General features: G+C 41.4%; 1 protein-coding gene across 1 annotated transcript in view; it reads right to left on the reverse strand.

The window, feature by feature from the left end:
* OTUD7A (OTU deubiquitinase 7A) overlaps positions 1 to 26,398 on the reverse strand; it is a 185,801-nt gene extending 159,403 nt beyond the window's left edge. Inside the window, exon 1 of the mRNA XM_032593582.1 lies at positions 26,274 to 26,398. The gene's annotated coding sequence lies outside the window, so the exon portion shown is untranslated. The remainder of the gene's footprint in view (positions 1 to 26,273) is intronic.
* Positions 26,399 to 27,791: the final 1,393 nt, after the last annotated feature.

Genomic DNA, 27,791 nt, shown 5'->3' on the forward strand with positions numbered 1-27,791 from the left:
AGGGGCTGAGTGGGGAAGAACCTTCCTCCTTAGCTCTGCCCCATCCTAAGTGCCCTCCCTGAGGAGGCTGATGGCTGATGGCGGATGCATAACAAACAATGGGGAATGGCTGCTCTATCAAGCATGGCAGGGTTTGGTGGGGTTTACAGGAGATTAAGTGAATCACAGTGTCCATGAAAGAGCTCTGTAAACAATTAGGAGCTGTACAGATATTTAAGATCATCCTCTTGTTACTGGGGGTCAGAGCCAGGCCCTCTGGAACAGTGATTCTCAAACAGTGATTCCTCAGAAGGGCAGCAACAGGTTGCCCCTGGGAGCTTGCTACAAATGCCCATTCTCAGGCCCCACCCCAGGCCTGCTGAATCAGAATCTCTGGGGGTGGGCCCTGCCAATTGGTTTGACATGTCCTTAGGGGATTCCATCCTGTGCTGAAGTCCCAGAACCACTGCTCTCAGAGATGTGAATTTAGCTTGCTAATGAGCATTTCTAAAAGAGGCAAAAATAATGATACAGCATTAGAACCAACATGGTGACATTTTTCCCCTTTATAATTGTCTTTTCTTTTGTTGATTTCTGCCTTCCCATTTCCCTAACCAAATTTTATTCCCTTCCTTCTTTGGCTGAAATACAGAATTGGTCAGATTTTCAGAACTCACACCTCTGATCAATGAACTTCCTGTTCTGCCCACTGGCTCCTGAGACCTCCATCCAGGGCAGCCCCTGATGAGGCTCGCCCTCCTTCCCCGTTGTGCTCACTGTCCTTATTCATCACTTGGAGATGTCCTCTCTGGCCATACTAACCCTGCTGCACAGGCTCACACAGAGCTCCCCTCTCCCTGCACAGCCCAGGCATGCCTCCAGTACTCTGTTTTGGAATCAGTGTTCATGCTGCATGGGTGTTCCTGACTTCAATACCACATTCTGTCCAGTAATCAAGATGCCTGAATTCATTTATTATTCAAGCAATGAGCATTTATTAACTTGCTATTACCTTTAGTTGCTATTCTAGTGAGTGCGTGAGGCTCAAACACTAGGAACCGTGAGCTCTTTGGGCTCCCCCAGGAGCTTCCCAACAAGCAGAGAGATGCACAAACAGGTGCGGGCCGTAGAGACTGCTGGATTTGGGCCATTGTGCAGTGCAGGGATTGGTCTAACTAGAGAGAGGAAGATTTCAGGAAAAAGATGTAGCCAGGATAAAGAGTAAAATTGCATCAGGATCTATTTTTCATTAATTTCATTTCAGTGGAGCCTAAGTAAAGCACGTCTCAATTGGATTTGTCAGCAGATGTTATAACCAGAGACTGGAAGGCAGCAAGATAGGATAGAGACCCAGACTCAGAGATGGAGGTGGAGGCTGGCAGTCTGACCACTGGAGACAGACAGAGGAAGACCTTGGGGAGAATGAGTGCCTGAGGGTTATTCTCCACCCCAGAACAGCAAACAAGCTAGTCAATGCTTAGCATGTAATTGTCTGTAATGTCCATTTATTCCAACAGAGGGCCTGCTGTTTGAGTGCCCGAATCCAACTTCTTTCTCCTTTAGCCTCTCCAGGCTTCTCAGTGCCTGGCACCCAGCAGGGCCAGGACTAGGGCGAGGAAGGTGAGACACTTGCCACAAAACTTAAGGCGCTGCAAAGATCTTGGAAATCAAGTGCTACATCAAAAAAATCAAACTTGGGGCTCCTGGATGGCTCAGTTGGTTAAGTGTCCAACTTCAGCTCATGTCGTAATCTCACGGTTCATGGATTCAAGCCCTGCGTTGTGTTCTGTGCTGACAGCTCAGAGCCCGGAACCTGTTTCCAATTCTGTGTCTCCATCTCTCTCTGCTCCTCCTCCACTCACTTTCTGTGTGTTTCTCTCTCTCAACAATAAACATTAAAAAAAAATCAGGGGCACCTGAGCGGCTCAGTTGGTTAAGCGTCTGACTTCGGGTCAGGTTATGATCTCCTGGTTTGTGGGTTGGAGCCTGGCGTCCAGCTCTGTGCTGACAGCTCAGAGGCTGGAACCTGCTTCGGATTCTGTGTGTCCTTCTCTCTCTGACCCTTCCCCGCTTGCACTCTGTCTCTCTCTCTCAAAAATAAATAATAAACATTAAAAAAATTTAAAAAATCAAACTTAGTGAAAGAATATTCTTGACGAACACATTTTTTTTCTTTTTTTAAAATGTTTATTTATTGTTGAGAGAGAGAGAGAGAGAGAGAGAGAGAGAGAGAGAGAGAAAGAATGTAAGTGGGGGAGGGGCAGAGAGAGGGAGACGCAGAATCAGAAGCAGCCTTCAGGCTGAGCTGTCAGTACAGAGCCCAACATGGGGCTTGAACTTATAAACTGCTAGATCATGGCCTGAGCCAAAATTGGAGGCTTAATTCACTAAGCCACCCAGGCACCCCATTGAGCAAAATTTTAAATGAAGGCAGGATCATTATGGCTAACTCTTCCTTTGCCTCAGGCACTGGTTTTCAGTTTGTTTGAACCAGGATTCAAATAAGGCCCATGGATTGTTAACTGGTTGATAGGTCTTTTTTTTTTTTTTAATTTATAGGTTTTGCCTCCATCTTCTTTTTTCTTCAGTTTGTTGACAAAGCTTGATCAAATCTATTAAAAATAGTTTATATATAGTTTTCTATCTTTTCCTTTATGCTTCGGGATTTTGAGTCTTAATTTAAATTTTTTTTCTTGTTACCAGATTATAGAGAAATTCACCCATGTTTTCTTCTACTAATTGAAAGGTTTTATTTTTTATATTTAAAATTCTTTTTTTTAATTAAAAAAAATTTTGTAAACATTTATTTACTTTTGAGAGAGAGAGATAGAGCACAAGCAGGGGAGCAGAGAGAGCAGGAGACAGAATCCAAAGCAGGGTCCAGGCTCCAAGCTGTGAGAGCCCGACGCGGGTCTCAAACTCACAGACCGCGAGATCATGACCTGAGCCGAAGTCGGCCACTCAACCAACTGAGCCACCCAGGCACCCCTATATTTAAAATTCCGATGCAGTTGGAATTGATCCTGGTGTATCAAGTGAGGAATGGATCCAATTTTATCACTTTCCCTATGCCTGTCTAGCTATTCCAACACTGCTTACAGAAAAACCCATCAGTGAGTAAGCACCACTGATTTCAGATGCCTCCCTTATTGTATGCTAAATTTGCATATGCAGCTGGGTCTATTTCTGTATTTTTTGTTAGATATATGCCTAGGTATTCATAAAAGTATCTTTTTTCCCATTATGTGTGTTAACTGGTTATCATATTTATAAACAAAGCTATTGATTTATGGGTGTTAAATTTTTTAAGTTATTTTCTGTGTGTGTGTATATATATATGTATATTTTGCTTTTATTTTAATTTTATTTTTTATTTTTTTAATTTACATCCAAATTAGTTAGCATATAGTGCAACAATGATTTCAGGAGTAGATTCCTTAGTGCCCCTTACCCATTTAGCCCATTCCCCCTCCCACAACCCCTCTAGTAACTGTCAGTTTGTTCTCCATATTTATGAGTCTCTTCTGTTTTGTCCCCCTCCCTGTTTTTATATTATTTTTGTTTCCCTTCCCTTACGTTCATCCGTTTTGTCTCTTAAAGTCCTCATATGAGTGAAGTCATATGATTTTTGTCTTTCTGTGACTAATTTCACTTAGCATAATACTTTCCAGTTCCATCCACGTAGTTGCAAATGGCAAGATTTCATTCTTTTTGATTGCCGAGTAATACTCCATTGTATATATATACCACACCTTCTTTATCCATTTATCCATTGATGGACATTTGGGCTCTTTCCATACTTTGGCTATTGTGGATAGTGCTGCTATAAACATGGGGGTGCATGTGTCCCTTCGAAACAGCATACCTGTATCCCTTGGATAAATACCTAGTAGCGCAATTGCTGGGTCATAGGGTAGTTCTATTTTTAGATTTTTTAGGAACCTCCATACTGTTTTCCAGAGTGGCTGCACCAGCTTGCATTCCCACCAACAATACAAAAGAGATCCTCTTTCTCCGCATCCTTGCCAACATCTATTGTTGCCTGAGTTGTTAATGTTAGCCATTCTGACAGGTGTCAGGTGGTATCTCATTGTGGTTTTGATTTGTATTTCTATGGCTGCTAAATTTATATTCTGCTATTTTACAAAATCCTAATGTTTATAGAAATTTTTCCAAAGCTTCTTTTTCTAGTTATACAATCATATCAAATGAAAATAGAGATTGTGTTACCCCCTTAATTTTCAATTCTTAAGCCTTGTTTTCTCTTGCCTGATTGAGTTGACTAATTCAATATAATAGTAAATATTAATAGAAATAATGGGATTTGCTTTACTCCTAAGTTTAGCAGAAATAATTTTGGTATTTCCACATTGAGTAAGATGGTGGCTCCTGGGTTTTGAACTATCTACATATACTCACATGCCCATACATATGTTTAGATAGCATCCATATGTCTTAATAAGTGGTCTTGTCATGAATGGAAGTTGACTTTCACTTTCTTTTTTGTTAAGCTCTATTAATATGATAAATTCTATTAATGGAGTTAAATATTGAACTTTACTCATATTTCTGGAATAAATCTTTTTTAAAATGTTTATTTGGGGGGGGTACAGAGCATGTGCGAGTAGGGGAGGGGCAGGGAGAGAGGGAGAGAGAATCAGAAGCAGGCTCCACACGTACCCTGGAGCCTGACATGGCGCTTGATCTCATGACTGTGAGACCCTGACTTAAACCAAAATCAAGAGTTGGACGCTTAACTGACTGAGCCACCCCCGCACCCCTGTAATAAATCTTTAATAATCCATTGGTATTTTTTTATGTTGCTTTTGATTCAGTTTGCTAATTTTTATTTAAAATTCCTACATTGATATTAATGCATTAGCTTGATACATTTTTTTTTATTTTTATGTGCAATCTGTGTCAGGTATTATAGCCGTTATACACAAAACAAAATTAGAAGCTAATTTTCCTTCTCAATTCTCTTGCAATAACCTAAGTAGCATTGGGGTCATCTGATATTGGAAGATTAGACATTCCCTCTGTTCTTGAGGCTTTTTTGGGATAAACTCTTTTACACCTTCTCTATTTTTTTGATGTTAATAACTCTGTTTAGACTTTCTATCTCTATAGGATTCAATTTTGTTAGACTGTATTTTCCTACAGATTTATCCATTTTATCTTGAGTTTCAAATTTATTTGAATGGAGTTGGACAATGAAAGCCATTCTTCCCATGAGTCTAAATTCTGTCTATGTCTAAATGAGGAAAATAACTACTACTTGCTGGGTGCCTACAATGACATTGACTGTATTAGATGTTTTATGGGTGAGCTAACTGTAATACAGACAACTTTACAAGGGAAAAAGCTTTGTTCCCTTTTACTGAAGAGCAGACAGCTCAGTGGCAGACTTAGGAGTCTCACGCAGATCCACTTTGATCCAAAGGTCACCATTCACCTTCCCTTTATAATAATGGTACAGGGGTCTTCAAATGTTCTCAAGTCAAAACATCTGGTACCTTTGAAATATATTATGTGTGAAGATGCATGATCAGAAGCAAAACATTTCCTTAGTTGACACTCAATTACACCTTTTAATGATTTTCTCACGGTATGTAAAAATGGAAGAAAAGTCCCTCCTAAAATTTATAAATGAATGAATGAATGAGTGAATAAATAAATAAGTATGTACTTATTTTTGAGAGATGAAGAAAAAAGAAGCAGGGGAGAGATAGAGGGAGACAGAAGATCCAAAGCAGGCTCTGTGCTGACTGCAGAGAGCCCGACACAGGGCTCGAGCTTGTGAACCACGAGATCATGACCTGAGCTGAAGTTGGATGCTTAATTGACTGAGCTGCCCAGGTGCCCCTAAAATTTATATTTTTTGGAATAGTAGTGAGTATAGGATATACTGAGGTTTTCTCTTGTGTGCACTGAAATGATATATTCATCAGTGAAATATCTGATTCTTCAGAGTTCTTAATATAAGAGCAGATGTACAGCTGTTACCATGTTCAAGGCTTATGATCTCCCAAGATTTATAGACTGTTCTTTCTATGTCACTTCCTGCCTTGAGCTCACATTAAAGACTCTAGGCGATTCTTAAAAAATTTACAAGGAATAATAGCCACTAATTTTGACAATAATATTTGCACATGGAAGTTAATTTTTAAGACCATGAGACAAACCCTTATTGTGACTTGTAGAGAGCAGCTCCATCCTTGCAACTGTGTAATGTGTCCACACCCTAGAATGATCATCTTCCAAGGGAACTTGGATGTCAGAGGCATGATCTCATCCCTGCAAATCGGCAGCAGGCTTTCCTGCACAAGTCCAAGCCTCCAGCACTGGAATGCCTGTAAGACTCCCTTGCTTTGCAGGATTTATGTTTTTATTCTCCAGGCTCACAAATCTAGCTGTTACACTGGAATAAAATATGAGTCTGACCAGATCAGTGTGCCAGCAACAGGGTTTAAAAGGATCCGAACAATGCACTAATCGAGTTTATATTTATTATTAGTAGTAACTATATAGTATATATATATATAGTAACTATAACTATATAGTTACTACTAATAATAAATAGTATTAGTAATATAAATTACTAATAAATAAATTAGCATTGTATTATAATTAGTATATATTATTACTATTTATTTCATCATTTTATTCAGCTCTCCTTCTGGGAAAAGACATGTTTTCTATTAGGTTAAAAGAGCCTAAAGGGTCAAGCCCTCTCCATGTCCCTCTCCTTGTCATCATGATAGGAAAGGAACCCTTTGAACACTGCATGTATGTCCTGAGCTGCTACCTCTGTCTATTTGCCTCCTTTTCTCTCTCAGAGGGCTTCCCTAGAGGGCAGAATTCATGTTTTATTTGTCTTAATATCACCATAAATTGGAATATACCAGAATATTAAATCTAAGTTCCTACTCCATTTTGATGGGTAGACATGAAAATAACCATAATTCATCTTTGATTGGGATAAATACTATTTATAAGCAAAATTATTAGAATACTATAGAGGAACAGTTCTCTCTGACCAACAAAATGAAGAAGGCCAAAGGAAGATGAGTTTTTCAAAAGGATTAGGAAGACTGAAAAGACATTTCAAGCTGGATGAGCACCACAAACAGAGATCAAGAGGCACAAACACATTTGCACATCCAGGGACAGGAGAGACAGTGGGCACAGAGACTGTACATAAAGGTTAGGGTCAGACCCTGTGGGATGTCTGGATAAGTAGCTGGACTCTAACATGAGGCCAGTGGGAAGCCACTAGGAATTTCTAAGGAGAGAATAGACATGTGCTTGAGGAAAACAAAGACACAAAAATTTGGTAACCAAGTGGAAAAATGGATCAAAAGCATATAAAGAAATTGGAAGGTACCCATTCATTTTCTTAGATGTTGCTCAGCTTATATCCATTCCTCTACTGCTGGTAGAACCTTGGTTTATCCTGTAGCAGCAAAGAACCCTTGATTTTCAGAGAAAACTGAATTCCTAGCACTGGGGGATGAATCAAAATGGGTCAAAGCCAGTCATTATTACTCTTTTCCCTTGATCTGGGATTCACCAGTCTTGATGTAGCCATAATGAATGATTCCATCTACTGATGGAAACAGAAGTCAACTGCACTGAGTTTATGAGTTTTGGGTGGGTTTATGCTTACCTGATAGAAGGGGATAGGCTTAACTGTAACAGTCCCTTCTTACTTTGCCTTTCCTCCTCCTTTCTTAAGCAAGAAATGATATCTGCAAGTATAACCATCATCCTGGGACTATGAGGTAGAAAGCCAGAGGACAAGACCCAACATGCAAAGATGGTAGAAAGCTTATCCCTGATGGTATCAGAGAACATTTGCCCCAGACCCAGACCACACCTCTGGACTTCCGATTATTTTTCTCATATAAATAGCTATTTGTTTAAGCCAAATAAGTCAAATAATTGAATACTTGTAGCTAAACTTATTAGTTGCTACATGAAGGTAGAATAATTCAGATGTCAGAATTAGAAAAGAAGTAACAGAAAAGAGAAAATCATAGGCCAGTGTTATTTATAAACATATATGTAAAGTTTAAAATAAAAGATTAGCAAATGAATCTGAACTGTAGCAAAAGACATAAAAAGACAAAGAAGGGGCCTGGCGCTGTAGCACCAAGTGTCTTGGATAATGGTGATGAAGGATAAATGGAGATTTAGGTAGAAGGAAAATAGTCTGTGGGAATTTCTGGAGCTGCCATGTGGCCATCCCTGGAACGCCTCACTCCTGACTCACATGAGAGTATGAGTCTTACTAAACCCCCTATTATTTCTTCTCTCTGTTACTAACAGCCAAACATAATTCTAATGCCAATGTGCTATATTAACAAATTCCAGGAGAAAAATTATATGGTTATCTCAAAAGGTGCCAAAAAGTCCACATTCATTCATTATACCAACTCAAAACAAACCACTAATTATCAAAGGGATTTGATCCTGGGAGTGACATCACTAGGATGGTAACATAGGTTATTCTGACTTCACTCCCCTTTGCAAGAAAAACTAACAACTATTCAAGAACAAGACAATACTGAGAGAATCTTAGAATATGGGGGGGGGGGCGCTTCACCCCCCACCCCCTGCAGCACAGAGAGGAAGACAGACTGCATTAGAAGGATAAGTGAAGCATCTCCATGTTAATCACATCGCCTCAGCCCCAGGCCAGTGTAGCACCACTGAGAGGTCTCCCTTTATCTTCTGGTTCCTCCAGTGGGAAAAGAAAACCCAGGGGGGACAGCCAGCTGGCCCAGCATGGGGGTTACTTTGCTGGAGTCCTTACTCTGATCCCACACCACGGGAATTACAAGGGAATCTGTAGGGCCCAAACATTGTGAATCTGACTGTCCCAGAGAAGGGGGAGGAGCTTGCAATCATCAGCAAATGAATCCAAACAGTACAAAAAGAAATAAAAAGATGAAGATCATGTTGGCAGACTGAGCTCATACCTGCAGTGTTCCAAGCAGCAATCCCAACCAGTGGTTTTGTTCATCTGCAGAACTAAGTTGGGGATGTGTGGAGGGCACACTGACCTTGGAACTCAGCAGGGTGCAGATCTGCCTGATTTGGTTCCTCAAAGGAGGAATTTTGCCAGCCCCAGGGTTTGGTTTGCCCACGCTCAGGCAAGGAGCTGAATCACAGCCCCATGTGTTGTGGAGAGTGTCTTCCATCCCCATCTGACCAGAAGGGCTAGTGACAACTTTGGAAGCTGTGCAGCCCAGCTGTGTTTGAGCCCAGAGGTGAGCAGACAGAGCCAAATGCCCCAGAGCAAAGCTCTACCAGGCATTATACACCTGCCGGGGGATTCATTCACAGCCAAGGCTGAGGGTAGCTCCTGGCCCTTCCCAACTGGAGTGCCTGTCTGGGAAGTGGAGCCTGGAGCAGCCCCTATCACCCCTCCCGTCCAGGCAAAGGAGCTGAGACACAGCCCCATCCACTGTGGAGAGTGTCTCACAGCCCTATCTGACCAGAAGGGCTGGATACAACTCCTGGAAGTAATCAAAAGTATGGACTTCCAGTTATAAGATAAATAAGTACTAGGGATGTAAGGTACAACAGGATGACTATAGCCAACACTACTGTATCATATACAGGAATATTTTTTTCCTTTTTTTCTTTCTTTTGTTTTTATCATATCTATCCAAGAAGATGGATGTTAGCTGAACCTATTGTGGTAATCTTTCCACAAAATATGTAAATCATACCATCATGCTATATGCCTCAAATGTATATAGTGATGTATATCAATTATTTCTCAATAAAATTGGAAAAAAAGGGTAATGATCCCCAACTTATAAGACTTGTCCCTACCTAATAATGAAAAGTTTAGAAATAATTCTGTCAAAGTTCAGAACAAACCCATGACTAAATATTAGAACATATGTGAGCATTTTAAATGGCTGGAACAAGATCAACATACAAAAACTAATACCTTTTCTACATATCAGCATTAGCCAATTAAGCACTAAAACAAATTTAAAACATCCATTTTATATTAGCCAACACCAAAAAGAAATTCTTATAGTTAACTAAGGATAACATAACAAAATGAGAGAAACCTTTTTGTTTTTGCTTTTGTTTGCAGAATACTGTCTTTATTGGAGGAGAAAAAGAAAAACAAATGACTATATTTTCAAGATGCCAATCCCCATATTATAATAAATTCCATGCAATCACAACAGAAGTTTTATGAAAGTTAACAATTTCTAAAACTTAGAAGAATAAAGAAGTAAATTCTAAGATAACTTTGATAAAGACCAAAGTGGTTGCAGAAGTTTGTCCCATGTTGTGTCAAACATAAAAGTACTGTGGGGTACCTGGGTGGCTCAGTCGGTTAAGCATCTGACTTCGGTTCAGGTCATGATCTCACAGTTTGTGAGTTCAAGCCCCACACTGGGCTCTGTGCTAACAGCTTAGAATCTGGAACCTGCTTTGAATTCTGTGTCTCCCTCTTTCTCTGCATTTCCCCTGCTCACACTCTGTCTCTGTCTCTCTCTCTCAAAAAGAAGAAATAAACTTTTTAAAAAAATTAAGTACTGTGATTAAAGCAGCTTGGTACAGGGGCAGACAGAGTCACATAGACCAATGGGGGAGGGCAGGAAACACAGATATGTCTCCATGTGTGCATGTGTGCATGAGTGTGAGGGAGAGAGAGAAAGAATGAAGAGGAGGAGGAAGTCAAGAGGCAGAGAAAGGGAGGGAGGGAAGAGAAAAGGGAACCAGGAAGAGAATTTGCTATATGATTATGGCAGGTGCTGTTAATTTTTGATCTAATACCCATTCCCCTTGTTAGTTCATAGCTACTTGCTTTTGTTCCTGGCTGCAATGTACTCAGCCCCATATAATCAGTCATGATTGGTCTAAGCCAATCAAGACAATTCTGATTTCTGCTTTACCAGCTTTTCTTGCAGCTGAAAGTATCCAGATAACCAGGTTTTTCCCTCTCCACAAGCCCTAAAATTGTAAAAAGAAATATGCTAGGCTACTTTAAGTGAACATTTTGCTTTTCTAATAAAAGGGGCATGCAGAGAATTCTCCATTCTTCTCACCTTGAAAGGGATGCAAAAGGAAAGCTGTGCCAGCCTGTGATCATGAGGGAAATGTAAAGAGAATTTGAAAGGTGCTGCCCTGACATCACTGAGGAGCCAGCCCAAGGCGAGCACTGACCGCAGACTCTCTGATGAGTGAAAAAAGAAGATATCTAGTTAACTTGTTAACTTGACTGTCATTCGAGGTTGACGGCATGGCTATCTGATAGAATGATAAACAGAGAATTTCCTAAATTTGTGGAAATCCAGTGAGGACGGGACAATACCATAAAATAAGGTAGCAGTACATTTGGAAAAAATAAAATTAGGCTTCCCACATTATGCCATTTACCAACAAATTCCACATGAGTAAAATACATACAGATAAGAAATAAAACTATAAGTGCACCAAAGGAAAGTGTAGGTGAGTATGCTTATGACCTTGAGGTAGGAAAGTGAGCTGCAGGACCTACTTGAGGTTGACCACATCCCATTCCTCTTCCTCAGGGAACACATTTCCAGATTATACTACATGGTCCCCATGCAGCTGTGTGTGGCCATGTGACTACATTCTGGTCAATGGAATGTGACATGGAAGTGATGTGGGCCATTTCTAGGACTGGCCCCAACCCCTCCCCACATTGGATCTTTCGCTTCTCTCTTATCTCTCACTTGCTACCTCACTAGAGAGGATTCCGTGGAGAGTCTGAGACCCTGGGTGATGAAGCATGGAAGGCACATGGTATCGTGTGAATCTGGGCTCTCCATGCAGTACATTGGGCTGACATGGCGAGAAATAAAGCTGTATTTGTTTCAAAGCACTGGGATTTGGGGGAATGTTTTTTGTAGCATTTGGCCTGCCCTGACAAATACAGGAACCCTTCTCTAGGCAAAAAAGCCCACAAAAGAAAAATTTGATAAAACTAATAATAGCAAAAATATAAAATCAATAAACAAACTTCCTAATGACAAAAAATACCATAGAAATGTCGAAGTTATATAGTAGAACAGAAGATTTTGAAAATTATATAATAAATAGGGGTTGGCACTCAGAATAGATGATGAAACACTCCAAAATAATTAGATAAAGACACATGGACCAATAGAAAAGCAGCAAGTTAGAATATGCAATTGAAAAGAAATGACCCATCAGCATGTGAAAAGATAATCAACCTTAGTTAATAATGAGGAACTTACAAATAAAAGTATAAAATAACCATGAATGATGCCTATCCACCCCTAAAAAAATTAAGTTTGAAAACATGATTCCTGGTGAGGTGAATTGGGTAGTTTTTTACACTGCTATAGGTAGTATTTTGGGCTAGTGGTGAGGTCAGTGGAGGGCATTTTTGTTTTAGTATCTAAATTAAAAATTTTTTTAAGTTTATTTATATTGAGAGAGAGCAAGAGAGTGAGAGAGAGAGAGAGAGCAAGCAAGAGAGAGAACAAGCACAAGCGGGGAAGGGGCAGAGAGAAAGAGAGACAGAATCCCAAGCAGGCTCTGTCCTGTTAGCGCAGAGCCAGACATGAGCCTTGAACTCATAAACTGTGAGATCATGACCTTGTGTGAGATCAAAAGTCAGATGCTTAACCGACTGAGCCACCCAGGTGCCCCCAAGTATCCAATTTTTTTTTAATGTGCATACTCTGTATAACTCTACAATTCTGCCTCTCAGTATCTTCCTTAAAGTCAACCTTGCTCATGTGCATGAAGAAGCATGTATAAGGGTGTTCCTCGCAGCACAACTAGAAATATAAAAAACAATCGTTTGTTAGTAGGAGGATGGTTCAATCAAGTATGACCCATCTAGAACGTGACCCGTGATATAGGTGTTAATATGGAAATTTCTCTAAGGCATATGAGAATATCCATGTATTACAGTGTGATTTACAAATGCAGAAAGGAAAAAAAATCTCTTGTAGATAAATGTCTGCAGGAGGCACACGTGCTATGATTGTGATGGCCTCTCAGCAGTGTGGGGCTGTGGGAGGGAGTGGAGTAGGGTTTTTACTTTTACTTTATGGCTTTCTAAGCTCTTTGCCCATGTGCTCAGGTAATACACTATATTTATTTTTATTTTTTAATTTTAGAGAGAGAGGGAGAGTGAGCAAGGGAGGGGCAGAGAGAGAGAGAAAGAGAGAGAGAGAGAGAATATCCCAAGCAGTCTCCATGCTGAGCACCTTCAATTCAGGGCTCAATCCCATGACCCTGGGGTCATGACCTGAGCAGAAATCAAGAGTCAGATGCTCAACTGACTGAGCCATCCAGGTGTCCTGAGTAATACACTATATTTTAAACAATGTTTTCCACTGAAGCTATTGAATAAAATAAGCCAGACGTGACAGGACCTGAATTAAAACATGGAAGCATAAATGAACAAGAGAAGAACAGAAAGATTTGGTTTGGTTGGACATGTGCTGAGTATTGAGAAGCAAAGGAGATAGTGTGCAGAGCACAGATCTTGGAGAAAGCTAGAGACAATTTTGAATTTCAGCTCTGCCATTCTTTGCAAGTGGGATCTTTGGGAAGTCATTAAACATTTTTGAATCTATTTCCTCATCTATACATGGGGAAGATACTACATCTTTCTCATAATTTTATAAGGCTTAACAAAAGTTAAAAATCTATCTATCTATCTATCAGATTTCTCTGCCTTGTCATAGCGACTGACACAGAGTCTCAGTGCCTACTAGTTTATCTCCCCACCTTTTTCTTTTCCCATCATTCCTTTATTTCTCCATTTCTATACTCAAATGCTGTTAACTGAGCCCTTGCTCTGTGTTAGGTGCCAAAGATACAATCCAAAATCAGATATGATCTCTGCCTTTGAAGAATATTGAGGTTAGTGGCCTAAAAAATTAAAGAAGCAGGTACAACATGCAGTGCTTAGTGATATTAGAGAGACAAGATGGCAAAAATTCATTGGCAAGGAAGCTGCCCTCTGCTGGAGTGCAAGAGAGAAAGACAATGACTCTGAGGGAGTTATCCCTCATGAGAAAACCACTGTAGGACTAGGAATTGTGTAGGTTAGGGGTAGAGGGCTGGTCTTTGTGTGGGTGTAGAGTGGGGCAGTGTGGACACAGCCAAAAAGATAGAGGAAGATGTGTACAAACCTGGAAGACAACAGAGCAAGGACATATTACAGAAACAAAACTGTAAGTTTACAAAATTCATACAAAAGAGACCAAAGAAAACCTACATAAAAGGCAAGATGTACTGTCTGCATGTACTGGATGTACTGTACTGTAAGATAAAGGACAGTTAAAATGTCAATCATTCTCATATTGATCTATGAATTCAATGCAGTCTCAATCAACATTCCAGAAGGATTCTGTGTAGACAACAGCAATTTGTTTCTAAAATTCATATGAAAAGATAAAGGAGCTAGATTAGCCAAAACAATTTTGAAAAAGAAGACAATGTTTGAGGATTCACACTACCCAATTTAAAATGCATTATAAGCCTACACTGGTGAAGATAGTAGGAATTGGACAAAGGTTAGACACATAGATCAATGGAATGGAAAATAGACAACAGCTTTTTCACCAAGGTACAAAAGCAATCCAATGCAGAAAATACTAACTTCTCAACAAATGGTGCTGAAAAAGTGGAGATCAATATGCCAAAAAAAAAAAAAAAAAAGGAAAAGGAAAGAAAGGAGGAACAAAAAAAGAAACTCAATCTACACATCACATAATATATAAAAATTAATTCTAAATGGATTATAAGTCATGTATGCATGTATATTTAAGTGGTCACTTGCTAGTGGGTATATGTACATGCTTGTGTGCATGCATGTCCGTATGAATCTGTTCATGTGTTCAGGAGTGTGTGTGAGTTTCTGTGTGTCAGTGTCTGACTGTATGTTCATATGTTTAATTCGGGTGTGGGAGCACAGACATGCACGTGTGCATGAGTGTGTGCATGTGTATGCAAGTGTATGCACAGTGTGTGTAAGTATAGTGTGTGTCTCTGTGTGTGTTAAGGGTTGAGGTGGGGAAAGCTGTCTGAGACATTTGGAGAGAAGTACCAGTGGGCTGCACATTTACATTTGGAGGTTTTCAGCACACTTATAGTAAGTGAAACAAAGGGAACAAATGCCATAATTCTTTTTTATTAAAAATTATTTAAATTTCGGGGGGGGTTGCTGGGTGGCTCAGTTAAGCATCTGATTCTTGATTTCAGCTCAGGTCGTGTCTCACAGTTTGTGGGTTCCAGGCTTGCATCAGGCTCTGCACTGACCGTGCAGAGCCTGCTTGGGATTCTCTCTCTCCCTCCCTGTCCACCCCTCCTCTGCTCATGCTCAGCCTCTCACTCTCCCAAAATAAACATGAAAAAAAATTTTTTAGACTTACTTAAATTTCATGGGGTTCCTGGGTGGCTCAGTCAGTTATGCGTCAGACTCTTGATTTTGGCTCAGGTCATGATCTCACGGTTTGTGCCCTGCGTGGAGCTCTGTACTGACAGCATGGAAGTTGCTTGGGATTCTTTCTCCCTCTCTCTTTTCCCCTTCCCCCCCCCCTCTCTCTTAAAATAAATAAATAAACTTTAAAAAATTATTTAAATTTCACAAGCACAGGACAATTTCAGCTTTTGGAGTTTTATTCTTTTATAGGCTCATTATTAGTTGAATATTTATACATGTTAACAACTGATAAAATTCAGTGTGTTTTATCCAAATGTCTGTCTTTCTAAAAACAAACCAAATAAAAAAGGAAAAAAATAATCCCTATGGATGATATTATCCTGGATGATTGAAAATTTTAAGTAGATGACATCTAGATGAATGGATTTTTAAGAACCTACCCAGATTTCTATAATTAATTACCTGGCAACTTTGTGACCCAAACTGTTAATCTACTAGCTGTTCTTTTTGAGTTACCTAGGTTTTAAACATTAGTCACTATAGGAACCCCTGTTTTAGGATATAAATCCACACCGGCATGCAAACAAACTAGCACAATTTACTTCTATTCCCTGGTTCTCGTTGCTTCATATTTGAAATGAGGATAGTAGTTCCTATTTTACATGGTTGTGGTGATGGTTACATAACACAATGTTTGGCTTAGAGTGAGCACCAAAAAAGGGTAGGTATGAGTATTATTGTTATTGCCTATTTACTTCTTTGCCAATATGCTCTTTAATAACTTTGGAAACCTAATAGAACCCTCTGGAGTACCATTCTTTCAGAAAATTTGCTTCTGGTAGCTTTTGTGTCATAGGAAAATAACTTATAATTATTCAAAAGTTGTTTCTGTACTGAAATCGATGAATACAAAGTTCGACTTTACAGGTTCAGCTATTTGAGTCAAGAAAGAAAATGCCTTTTTTTTTTTTAATTTTTTTTTTCAACGTTTTTATTTATTTTTGGGACAGAGAGAGACAGAGCATGAACGGGGGAGGGGCAGAGAGAGAGGGAGACACAGAATTGGAAACAGGCTCCAGGCTCCGAGCCATCAGCCCAGAGCCTGACGCGGGGCTCGAACTCACGGACCGCGAGATCGTGACCTGGCTGAAGTCGGACGCTTAACCGACTGCGCCACCCAGGCGCCCCAGAAAATGCCTTTTAAAGCAGAAAATATGTATGTCCACACTCCCCTGAGGAAAGAACGTTGAAACCAATTTCCCTCAAATGTTAAGCATTGATGGGCTGGAGACTAAATGGCAAGCACTGCAGCTCCGGAGGAAACAGTCACAGCAAGTCTGAAGCAACGGATTGTCAACCAAAAAATTCTTTTGTCATTGTCATGAATGGAGTTTTTTTTTTTTTTTTTTCTGAACTGCACAGTGTCCCCACAAATAAGCTGCCTCTGGGCTCAGCCCTCTCTAATCAATTGTCAGGGATGTAATCACAGCTACCAGAAAAGGGGAGGACAGGATGATGGGACAGGAATCAAGGAAGGAAGATTATTTTAAAGATTGTTAAAGAACGGGGACACGATAGGCGAGAAGGAGGGAGAAGGAAGATGGGAGAAATAGAGAAAGAAATGAAGGAGGGCTCAACTGAGAACAACATGCCCAAGTACAATCAACACTACACATTTCATAGATGCTGTATCAGTTACCTATTACTCTGAAACAAATTACTCCAAAATTTAGTGACTTAACATATTCATTATGTCACAGTTTCTCTGGTCAGGTATCAGGGTATGTATAACTGGGCTATCTGACTCAGAGTCTCTCATAGATTGCAAACAAAATGTTGGCTGGGGCTGCAGTCTTGCATAAAGGCTCCACCAGGGAAGGAACCCCTTCCAGGTTCACTCATGTGATTGTTGGCAGAATCATTTCTCGAAAGTCACTGAACTGAGAATCAATTTCTTGTCACATGGGATTTCCCCTGGTGAAACTGCAAAATGACAGCTTGTATCAGAGCAAGGACATGAGAAGAATCAGTGAGAGCATGTGCATAATGGAGCTTCCAGTCTTTTGTATCCTGATCTTGGAAGTGGCAGCCCATCGTATTTGTTGTACCCTGTTTATTGGGTGCAGTTCACTAGGTACAGCCCCCACACAAGGATGGGGGACAACACAAGGATGTAGATATCAGGAGGCAGGAATGATTGGGAGCCAAGTCAGAAGTTTCCTACCACAGACGCCCTTGCAGCATCTATATGAGGGTTCAAGTTCATTGTGCAAGTCAAAAGGCAGCATCTTAATATGGTGCTACATGATCACTGATAATTTGTCAGGAATGTTTTTTTAAAAGTTATTTATTATTGAGAGAGAGAGAGAGCACGCAAGTAGAGGAGGGACAAAGAGAGAGGGAGAGAGAATCCTAAGCAGGCTCCACACTGTCAGAAAGAAGCCTGATGTGGGGCTTAAACTCAAGAACTGCGAGATCATGACCTGAGCTGAAATCAAGAGACAGATGCTTTACCGAGTTACCCAGGTGCCCCATTCATCTTTTTTTTTTTTTTTTTTGGCTAATTGTTGTAGAAAAATTTACTCTAAACTTGAAAAAAAGGGAAAAAATGGGGATTACTTGTGTTTTTGATATCCTGCTAAAACACTGACTTATTATAAGCCTGTTTTATCTGATTCTGAAACTCTTGAGAAGTGTTACAACTCCTTATGTAACAACTAACGACTTACAAAGATGCAGAAGGTTTATAGCTCTGTAAAATTAGACACTAAGTTGCAAAAATTGATCACAATGTGATTTTTATTGCCCTCAGTACAAAAGTTAACCTTAAAGTATTATTTTATTACCCTCTAGGGAGTTAGCTTAACATAGCATCTTATTTCTGTATTTCTTTTCTAGCTGACTATAAATTCTAGTTACTCAAGTGTACTTGGAGCCAGATCATTTATCTTTTGCTGGTTCCCTTATCAATGAGTTAAGTAAAGTTTTGGTGCATGTTAATAAATGATTTTGTCTGAGAACTGGGCTTTGCATGCTTTAGGAATACCCACAAGGTACAGAGGGAATTCAGCAAAACACTGGAAAAGGATCCCTAGAGACACTGCTCTCCAGGCATTATCTTAACTGGCCACCCCACATGCACACATTCGTGGTGGCACAATGTCCATGTGGATGACAGGCCTCTCTGATCACAGATTTAAAAACTGCCCCTGAGAATGTAAGCCTGTTAAGAATTGATATTCATTCTCACTGGGGACTGTTCTTCTTTTCCATGGCTCGGCACCTGGGCTTTGAGGAGGAGGCCCCGAAGCTGGGTCTGGTTACTAGGGTTTCCTGATTGGTGATGCCAATGAGCCCACACTGAGGTACACACACTGCCATGGGCCTAAGAAAAAGCTGCATACATAAATGCTACCCTAGAAGGTATAGCCAACATGGAGAAATACATTGACTCCAGGAAAGAAAGATCCAGAATATGACATTCTATATACATTAAAGTTTCAAAAACAAGTATTCAGCTATCTCTGAACTCCTCTGGGAGACTCAGTCTACACAGATACTTGGAAGGCCATAATGGGATCAAGGACACAACTGCATTCTAGAAGATTACATGGTTCCAAAGAAAGCTGTAGGGGTAGGGGAGGTCAGTGTCACACATGGAAATGATCACAAAGGGATGCAGAGGCAAGGATGGTGACAACAGGGCATCCAACCTTGGCAGCAGGACCAGATCTAGGCCGGAGTGAGCAGGGAGAGCCTGGGCACCCCTGGGGCACATTAAGATTTTTCAAGGGACACGAGTGTGGAACACTCAAACAATCAACTTTCAGGGCGCCTGGATGGCTCAGTTGGTTGAGTGTCCGACTTTGGCTCAGGTTATGATCTTGCAGTTCGATCCCTTGTTGGGCTCTGTGCTGACAGCTCAGAGCCTGGAGCCTGCTTCAGATTCTGCCTCCCTCTCTCTCTGCCCCTCCCCTGCTCATCTCTGTCTCTCTCAAAAATAAATAAACATTAAAAAAATGTAAACAACCAACTTTCACATTCTCAAATCCATATACAATCTATCCTAAAATCCATCTGTGGGTAAGACGCCTTCCCTGCAGGTTCTTCTTTCCCACGTCCTCCATTGTTCTGGAGTGCAAACCTCCAGATGCCACACAAAGTGGCAGACAATGACTCCTTACACCAGAAGCCTCCTCCCCAGAAGCCTCTCTGTTATCCATCTCATTAAGACTGTTCCATGATACATTTCATTTTGTTTTTTAATTATACTGTTTTGATCAACTTAACACTAATCAATACTACAAATGGTATTAGTAAAAAGCCAAATGAAATATTTTAACATATGTATGTATATATAAACATATATGTGTGTATATATATATATATATATATATATATATATATATATATGTCTGTGTACCAAACATACACAGACAAATATGCCAAGACATGTGACAGGATAATCAGTGAATGTCTTTTAAGCAGAAAATTATGATAAATTTTTGTGGAGGATGTGGAATTTCATATTTCTATATAAATTCAAGGAGGAAACAAAATGGTGTAAACTTTCAAAGTGAAGGAAGGATCTATGTATTCTGTATTTTGAATGGATGGTTTTTATATCCCGTTATGTGTGTACGTGTGTGTGTGCGTATATATTTTTAATGCTTATTTATTTATTTTGAGAGAGAGAGAGAGCACGAGAGAGAGAGAGAGAGCAAGCAGGGGAATGGCAGAGAGGAAAGGACAGAGAGAATCCCAAGCAGTCTGTGTGCTCAGCATGACTGTGAGATCATGACCTGAACCAAAATCAAGAGTCAGACACTTAACCAACTGAGCCACCCAGATGTGCCTCCACAATGTATATTTTTTAAAAGTGCTAGATCTGAATGAAAAGTACAGCAAAGGGGATATAGTCAATAATATTGTAATAACCAAAGGGGTACATGCACTCCCATGTTTATAGCAGTGCTACTGACAATAGCCAAAGTATGGAAAGAGCCCAAATGTCCATCAACGGATGAACGGATAAAGAAGATGTGGTACATATGTATACAATGGACTGTTACTCAGTGATCAAAAAGAATGAAATCTTGCCATTTGCAACAACGTGGGTGGAACTAGAATGTATTATGCTAAGTGAAATAAGTCAGTCAGAGAAAGAAATATCGTATGATTTCACTCATACGTGGAATTTAAGAAACGAAACAGATGAACATAGGTGAAGGGAGGCAAAAATAAGATAAAAACAGAGAGGAAGACAAACCATAAATGACTCTTAAATACAGAGAACAAACTGAGGGTGGCTGGCAGGGTGTTGGGTCAGGGGGAAGGGCTAAAGGGGTGAGGGGTGCTAAGGAGGGCACTTGTTGGGATGAGCACTGGGTGTTATATGTAAGTGATGAATCACTAAATTTTATTCCTGAAATCATTATTATACTATATGTTAACTTGGATTTAAATTAAAAAAATAAGAAATAAAATTTAAAATATAACATAAGAATGTTTTATGGTGACAGATGGTAACTACACTTATCATGGGGAGCATTGTGTAATGCACAGAATTGTTGAATCACTATGTTGTATACCTGAAACTAACATATGTCAACTACACCTCAATAAAAAAGTGACGCATCTGTGCTGTTTTAAAATGTCATTATTGGGGCACCTGGGTAGTGCAGTTGGTTAAGTGTCTGACTCTCAACTTTGGCTCAGGTCATGATCTCATGGTTTGTGAGTTAGAGCCCCGCATTGGGCACTGTGCTGATTGTGCGGAGCCTGCTTGTGATTCTCTCTCTCCCTTTCTCTCTGACCCTTCAGCACTCTCTCTCTCTCTCAAAATAAATAAACTTAAAAAAATAAAATGTCATTATTACAATATGAAAAAAATTACATCTTTGTCCCTATTTAAATTTATGATGTAAAATGTTAGACGTGCACTTGGATGTGTGCTTGCGAGCACAGGATTTCAAGACCAGCTGAGGGAGTGCATGGGTCACACGCAGACCTATCTGTGAGTATCAGATAAAAGGCTTATGAGCACAGGCAGCTGGATTCCACAGCTTCTGGAGCAATCCTGGGCTGGAGGGGAAAAGCCTCTGGTCTGATGGGAAGGCCAGGAGAGGGTCTGAAGGCCAGGGAAGGATGGCACAGGAGGATGCTCTGGTGGGACTGGTGTTAACCAGTCTTGTCACCCAGTTGGGAGGTAAGATGTAGTCAGTGGCACAGGGCCATGGGCTCCAAGGCCGGTCTCATTTCTCAGTGAGTATCAAGTGCCTTTTGTGGGCACAATGAGCTTTAATTCTGGGCACACGAGAAAACCATGAAAAACAGACCAAAAATAATGAATCACAGATTTCCGGGCCTGACCCAAGGGACACAACCCCACAGACCACAAAGTGCCCTCAAGAGCAGCGCTGTGCTATTTCACAATGCAATTGTTGATAAAAACTGAGTCAAAGTGGGTGGGAGGACAGGGGAAGGGAGCTGAAAGTCACTGCTCACTATGAGCTAAGCATCCCCCTAGGTCTGCATACTTACAACATGATTTCTAGCATTCTTACCAAGTGTCACAGCTCTGGGAACTTTTCGTGAATTAACTCACTTTGTCCTCAGCTGAGCCCCATGTGGAGGGCATCACCATCACCATCCCCGTTTCAGAGATAAGGAAACTGAGGCCTAAAGAGCTGATTCACACTTGGCCCCCAGCCAGGCCTTGGTGTAACCAAGAGTTGGGCTTGAGGCCTATGGATGGAAACCACATCAGTGTATCCCTGGCAGCCCCAGTAGACGGGAACCTTAATTCCATCCTTGGGAGAGGAAGCTGGAGACAGGTGCCTGCAGTGGGGCCATGCTGAGACCACTGCTCACCTTCCTCCATCTGCAGCTCCTTCTGCTCAAGAGGACATTCTGCTCAGTTTAGGACATTCAGAGGGACAGCCTGACTACAGGACTTCATGGGCTTTGGCGTTTGCCCTATGCAGCTCCTTTCTGCCAACAGCAACTGTTGAGTGTGGACCCTGAGGGTCAGGAATGGGTTTTCTACATGGAATCCTTGGTGCTGAGTGCTGCTAGATGCACCAGTAGAAGAGGGAGGTGAACATTCTGTCCTGCCCTCCAACACTCAGCACCTGGAATCGAGGGGCACATCATTGCAAATCCACTCTGGGAGGCCTACCCAACAGGGACAACTGTCTCCACTGGGCAGATGGGAAGCTATGGCAACCCAGCCAGAGAGCAGGGAGTGAGCACCTGATCCCAGATCCTAGAACCAGACAGACCATGGGCTAGGACTTCACATAGATGGAAGGACATACCTGTCTCACCCAGCACCTCCACCCTTTTGCTCCACATTTGGCACCAATGAGCAGAGCCCGGTTCCCCAGGCAGACATCAAGCCCTGGGCTCTACTGTCCTTCTCCCAGCCTGGGTGTGCCACCCCAGCCCCGTGGCTGCTTCAGGGCCCAGACTCTGTCCTTCCTGGGGAGGTATAGCTCACTGTGTGTGGGAGGGACATGGAAAGACATAGTGCCCTGATCACATCTGCCATAAAGAAAAATGGGGTCCCGGGACCCAGACAGAGATCTGTGCAGCCCTCAGGACAGTGGCTGTGGGAGTCCCCAGGAATAGGGAAGTCAAGGGAGCAGGAAGACAGAGACTCATGGGCCTGCTCAGGCCACTGAGGAGGTCCCCCCAGCAAGGCCTGGGACCTGCAAGCTTTGGGGAAGGGCTTCTCCACAGGGGTCTTTTTTCCTTGGCTGTTTCTATGTAATTTTCAAGAACACAGGTTAGGAGCATGCTACTCACTTAAGACCAGATAACTCAGGTTTCCAAGTGGACAGAGTTCCACAGGATGCACTGAGAAGAGAAGAAAGGCAGCTCTGATATTTCCACCCACATATTCGAATGAAACCCAAGTGATTTCCTCTGTGTTTATGCAGAACTGCATATCTGGGTTTTAACTGCATTTCACTCAACCCGTAAACTATTATGTTGTGCCTATATCATGGTCCCTTCTCCAAGGAGCTCATCAAAGGGACACAGAGATAAGTGGAGGGTTCCTGACATGTTAACAGCTAAAAAGGAGGAAGATAGGAGGAGGAGGCGGTGGTGAGCCTTCTGGGAGACTTCGGGTTTATGCCCATGTAGAGATGTTACATCTGGGTCTTCAGGGCCCATCCTCTGCCATGGCTAACCTCAGGGTGGCTGGCCTGGCATCACCCAGAAAGTAAGAGAATGGGTGACACCTCAGAGGGGCCTCAAGCTCAGCCTCGAAAGCCACAAGCCAGGAAACATGCAGGATGAAGCATGCATGCCTACAATAGCCCTTCTTTATGGAAGCCAGCCCTCGTGTGCTTTCAAAAAGTCATGGGGAAGGAATCCAGGCAAGTAAAATTTTTAGAGGAAGCACTTTTCAGATACTCTAGCTAAAAATGTTCTCCAAGGGCAGTCTTTTTGTTTGTTTTTTTAAGACAGCCTAATCCACGTCCATGTGTAGCTCCTAAACTAACATGTATTTTCTTGGTATAATTTCCAAAACATTCTCAAGGAAGATTTCAAGACAATGGAGCTCAAATAAACCCATGGGGACCTCATATACACAGAAATAAATCTAATAATCTTCAAACAAAAAGTCCCATTGCTTGCTAGTGACTGAAAGGCAAAACTGCCAGCAGACTAGGCAGATCCAAGCCCAGTGAGGGGAAGGAGCAAAGCAATGAAGAGTGCTAGAAATAACCAGAATGGCAGAGTGGATGCCATTAGGATGCTTCTCACTGATGAATGCTTCTTGTCTTGGGGATTTTGCATCTCTATGCAACCTTCTAACTTCAGGGACTTAAAAAAAATGACCACTCACATCCTGGGGAACCTCTGCCCTGTCATTCAGCATTATCAGCATTTTCGCTTAGGGTCTTATTCAGCTTTCAGGGATTACAGAAAATCTCAGGAGGGAAGCAGCATCCAGAGGCACTCAGCCTGTCCTCCCTGCCACTGACAATAAAAGCTAATACTAAGTGAGGCCAACTGTGGGCTCCATCCCTGCCAGACACCCCGTGCAAGGGTTACTCTTTGCCTCCTATTTTTCATGATAAGGACACTGAGGGTTTATGAGATGAAGTATTTGCTCAAGGTCATCCAGTTAGTGTGTGCCAGAGATGGGATGCATATCAGACGCGCACCCAGACGGTCTAATTTCAGAGTCCTTCTCTTGACTGCTTTGATATATCCCCTTGTGTGGCAGCTCACAACCACGGAAGAATGAAAAAAATAACGAAACCTATTGCAGGGAAGAAATGTGGTGCTGATTAACTGATTAGTTAAAAATCATCACACAACTGTCAATAATGCTAATGTGGGTGAAAAATGGGCTAGGCAGGAGAATATTCACATGGTCTCAAAGTTCGCCCCACTGATTACTTATTAATTACAAGGGATAAAAACCAGTAACTTTATAAGGGAGAATTCTGGCAGAGACCATCTTAACCAGGTGAACAAACTTGTCATCACCATGCCCGGTTACAATGATATGGTGAACCCACTGCTGCAGTGTAAACACACAAAAAGTGTGTCTGCGCCTAGGGAGGAAGGAACAGCCAGGAAAATCCAGACTGTGAGACTCTGCTCAAAATAAATGGCTTATTAGGTTCTTCAACAACGTCAAAAATCAAAAAAGATAAGAGCAAAAGTAGCATTTTGATTTAGATTTAAAGACACCTAACCAAACTCAGGGCATGATATTTAACTGAATGCAAGATAGGGGAAAACAGCTACAAAGAATATTTTGGGAACAACCAGAGGTATTTGAATACTATATGTTGGATAAGATTACTTTATCAATGCTAAATTCCCCAGTGATAATGGTACTACAGTTTTGTTTTTTTTTTTTTTAAAGATTTTTTTTTTCAACGTTTATTTATTTTTGGGACAGAGAGAGACAGAGCATGAACGGGGGAGGGGCAGAGAGAGAGGGAGACACAGAATCGGAAACAGGCTCCAGGCTCCAAGCCATCAGCCCAGAGCCTGACGCGGGGCTCAAACTCACGGACCGCGAGATCGTGAACTGGCTGAAGTCGGACGCTTAACCGACTGCGCCACCCAGGCGCCCCAGTACTACAGTTTTGAAGTAAAAAGCCAATAGACTTAGGAGATATTTGCCAAAGTATGTCATGATGTCTGCAACCTACTTTCAAATGATTCAGAGGAAAACACTAAACACACATATACGTACACACCTAAATATATATTCCATGTGTGTATGTGTGTGTGTCTGTGTGGGTAAACAACTGGCAAATCTGAGTGAAGGATATATGGGTGCTCAGTTTCCATTTTTTTAATAGATTTGAAATTTATCAAAATAAAAGGCAGACAAAAAATAAATTGTTCATTCAAGGAGTCATAAGGCAAAAGCAATGCTATGCTTTTAATCAACTACACGAAAATTACATTTTGGGATAAGAACTAAGAGGAAACATTAAAAAAGAAAATAATATGTGAAGGTGATAAGACTACTTTTGTTTATATTACTCTTACAGTAGTTTAAAAATCAATCATGGTAGCAACAGATGGCAACAGACTTAGTTGGTAAATTTTGTGCTAGGTATAAATCAAATCACTTATTGGTCATTTACTACAATCATGTTTTTCTTTTTTTTGAGGATAATGTTTATTATTCTAATGCAATACCAAACTCATTTAATAATTTTCTGAATGAACTTTAGTGAACAAATAACACTATCCCTGGCTTTAGATCTGATTCCCAGACAATTTTCTCCAAGGACCACTACAAGTGCTGTTGCTAGAGGTGTTGACTGCCTTTGTCCCTCTGGCACAGTCACTAGGAACCCATGAACACGGGACTTACTTTTCAGACAGTGTGATTCTCTGGGGGTGTGTGGCAATCAGGCAGCCAGGGCAATGCTGCACCGTCCCTGCTGGAAATGGCCCATTGTTGCCCCAGTAGATGGTGTGGGACCACAACCCCTGAGGGCTCTGGAAAAGACAACAAGGATAAAGCAGAATGTTCACATTTCATTAAAAATGACAATTTAAAACTTCAGTGTTATGAATAATTTTTAATACATTTTAAAACTAAAATGTGAATATTTCAAAGTTAAAAGTGATTTTAAATATTCAATGTGAACTTGAAATGGTCTTGATAGTGAACCCCATATCTCTGAATCTCCCTTCTTAACACACCACCCCACCCTTTAAATTTTAAATAAATGCAGGCATCTAGAGGCAGGTCAGGATACACGCATGGGACAAGTCTGCTCTGTGGGGAAGTGTGAGAAGTGGCTGTGGGTTAGAACACAGAAGAAGTTCATGCACTGTGCTGATGTTCCAGAAGATGTACACAGTCCTTCCCAGAGGGACTCCTAGACCAAAGCCTGACTTCTGACATTCCATGAGAACCTTGGGTGGTGTGGTCTATGAGGAGTCTCAAAGTTAGGAAGCTGTTCATAATCCCTACCTGGACCATGGGGTATCTAAGCAGTCATGGTGATGACCACACGTTGGTCCTGACAGGATGCACAGTGCTCCACGTGGAGGGCAGAGTGTCATGAACAGCATTGTGAGTAGAGAGGGTCCCTGTGGACTACACCTTGTTCCAAGTGGGCACACCTTGTGCCACAGCATCTTGACTCCTGAGATCCACTCACTTATATGCAATGTAGAGTTTTCTTGCAAGCATCATAACCCTAGGACACTCTTAAGCTAGGAGGACTGTGACTTCACAGGCACAGGGAGGGTACTAGGTCACATTTGGGCACCCTACATAGACCCACATGTGGTACAGGAACCCTGCTTTCCTACATGATAACACTTAGACTCTGGGTGAAGTCCAAGGGTCCTGCCTGTGTCTATGGAATGCCCCTGTCCAGTGGTGTGCCCTGAGGCCTGGAATGATGTGTCTTGTGCCCACAGTTCCCAAGTACCCTGAGGTTCCAGACTCCTAGCTGGCTTCCCCTTTCACATCTCCCACCCAGATGGAGAAATCACAAATCTTCATACGCATAGGTGCTTTACTTTCAACATTTCGAAGCTAACATGATTTCTCTCTTTTTGGTGGTTTCTATTACTAATCTAAAATATTTTGGTCTTGTGTATATATTCCCACCTTGAATTATACTCTACTGCTTGTCTTACTGCTCCTTGTTTTTTTTTTTTTTTTTTTTTTTTAAATTTTTTTTTTTCAACGTTTATTTTATTTTTGGGACAGAGAGAGACAGAGCATGAACGGGGGAGGGGCAGAGAGAGAGGGAGACACAGAATGGGAAACAGGCTCCAGGCTCTGAGCCATCAGCCCAGAGCCCGACGCGGGGCTCGAACTCACAGACCGCAAGATCGTGACCTGGCTGAAGTCGGACGCTTAACCGAC

This window comes from Lynx canadensis, chromosome B3, assembly GCF_007474595.2.
Source record: "Lynx canadensis isolate LIC74 chromosome B3, mLynCan4.pri.v2, whole genome shotgun sequence".
NCBI lineage: Eukaryota > Metazoa > Chordata > Mammalia > Carnivora > Felidae > Lynx > Lynx canadensis.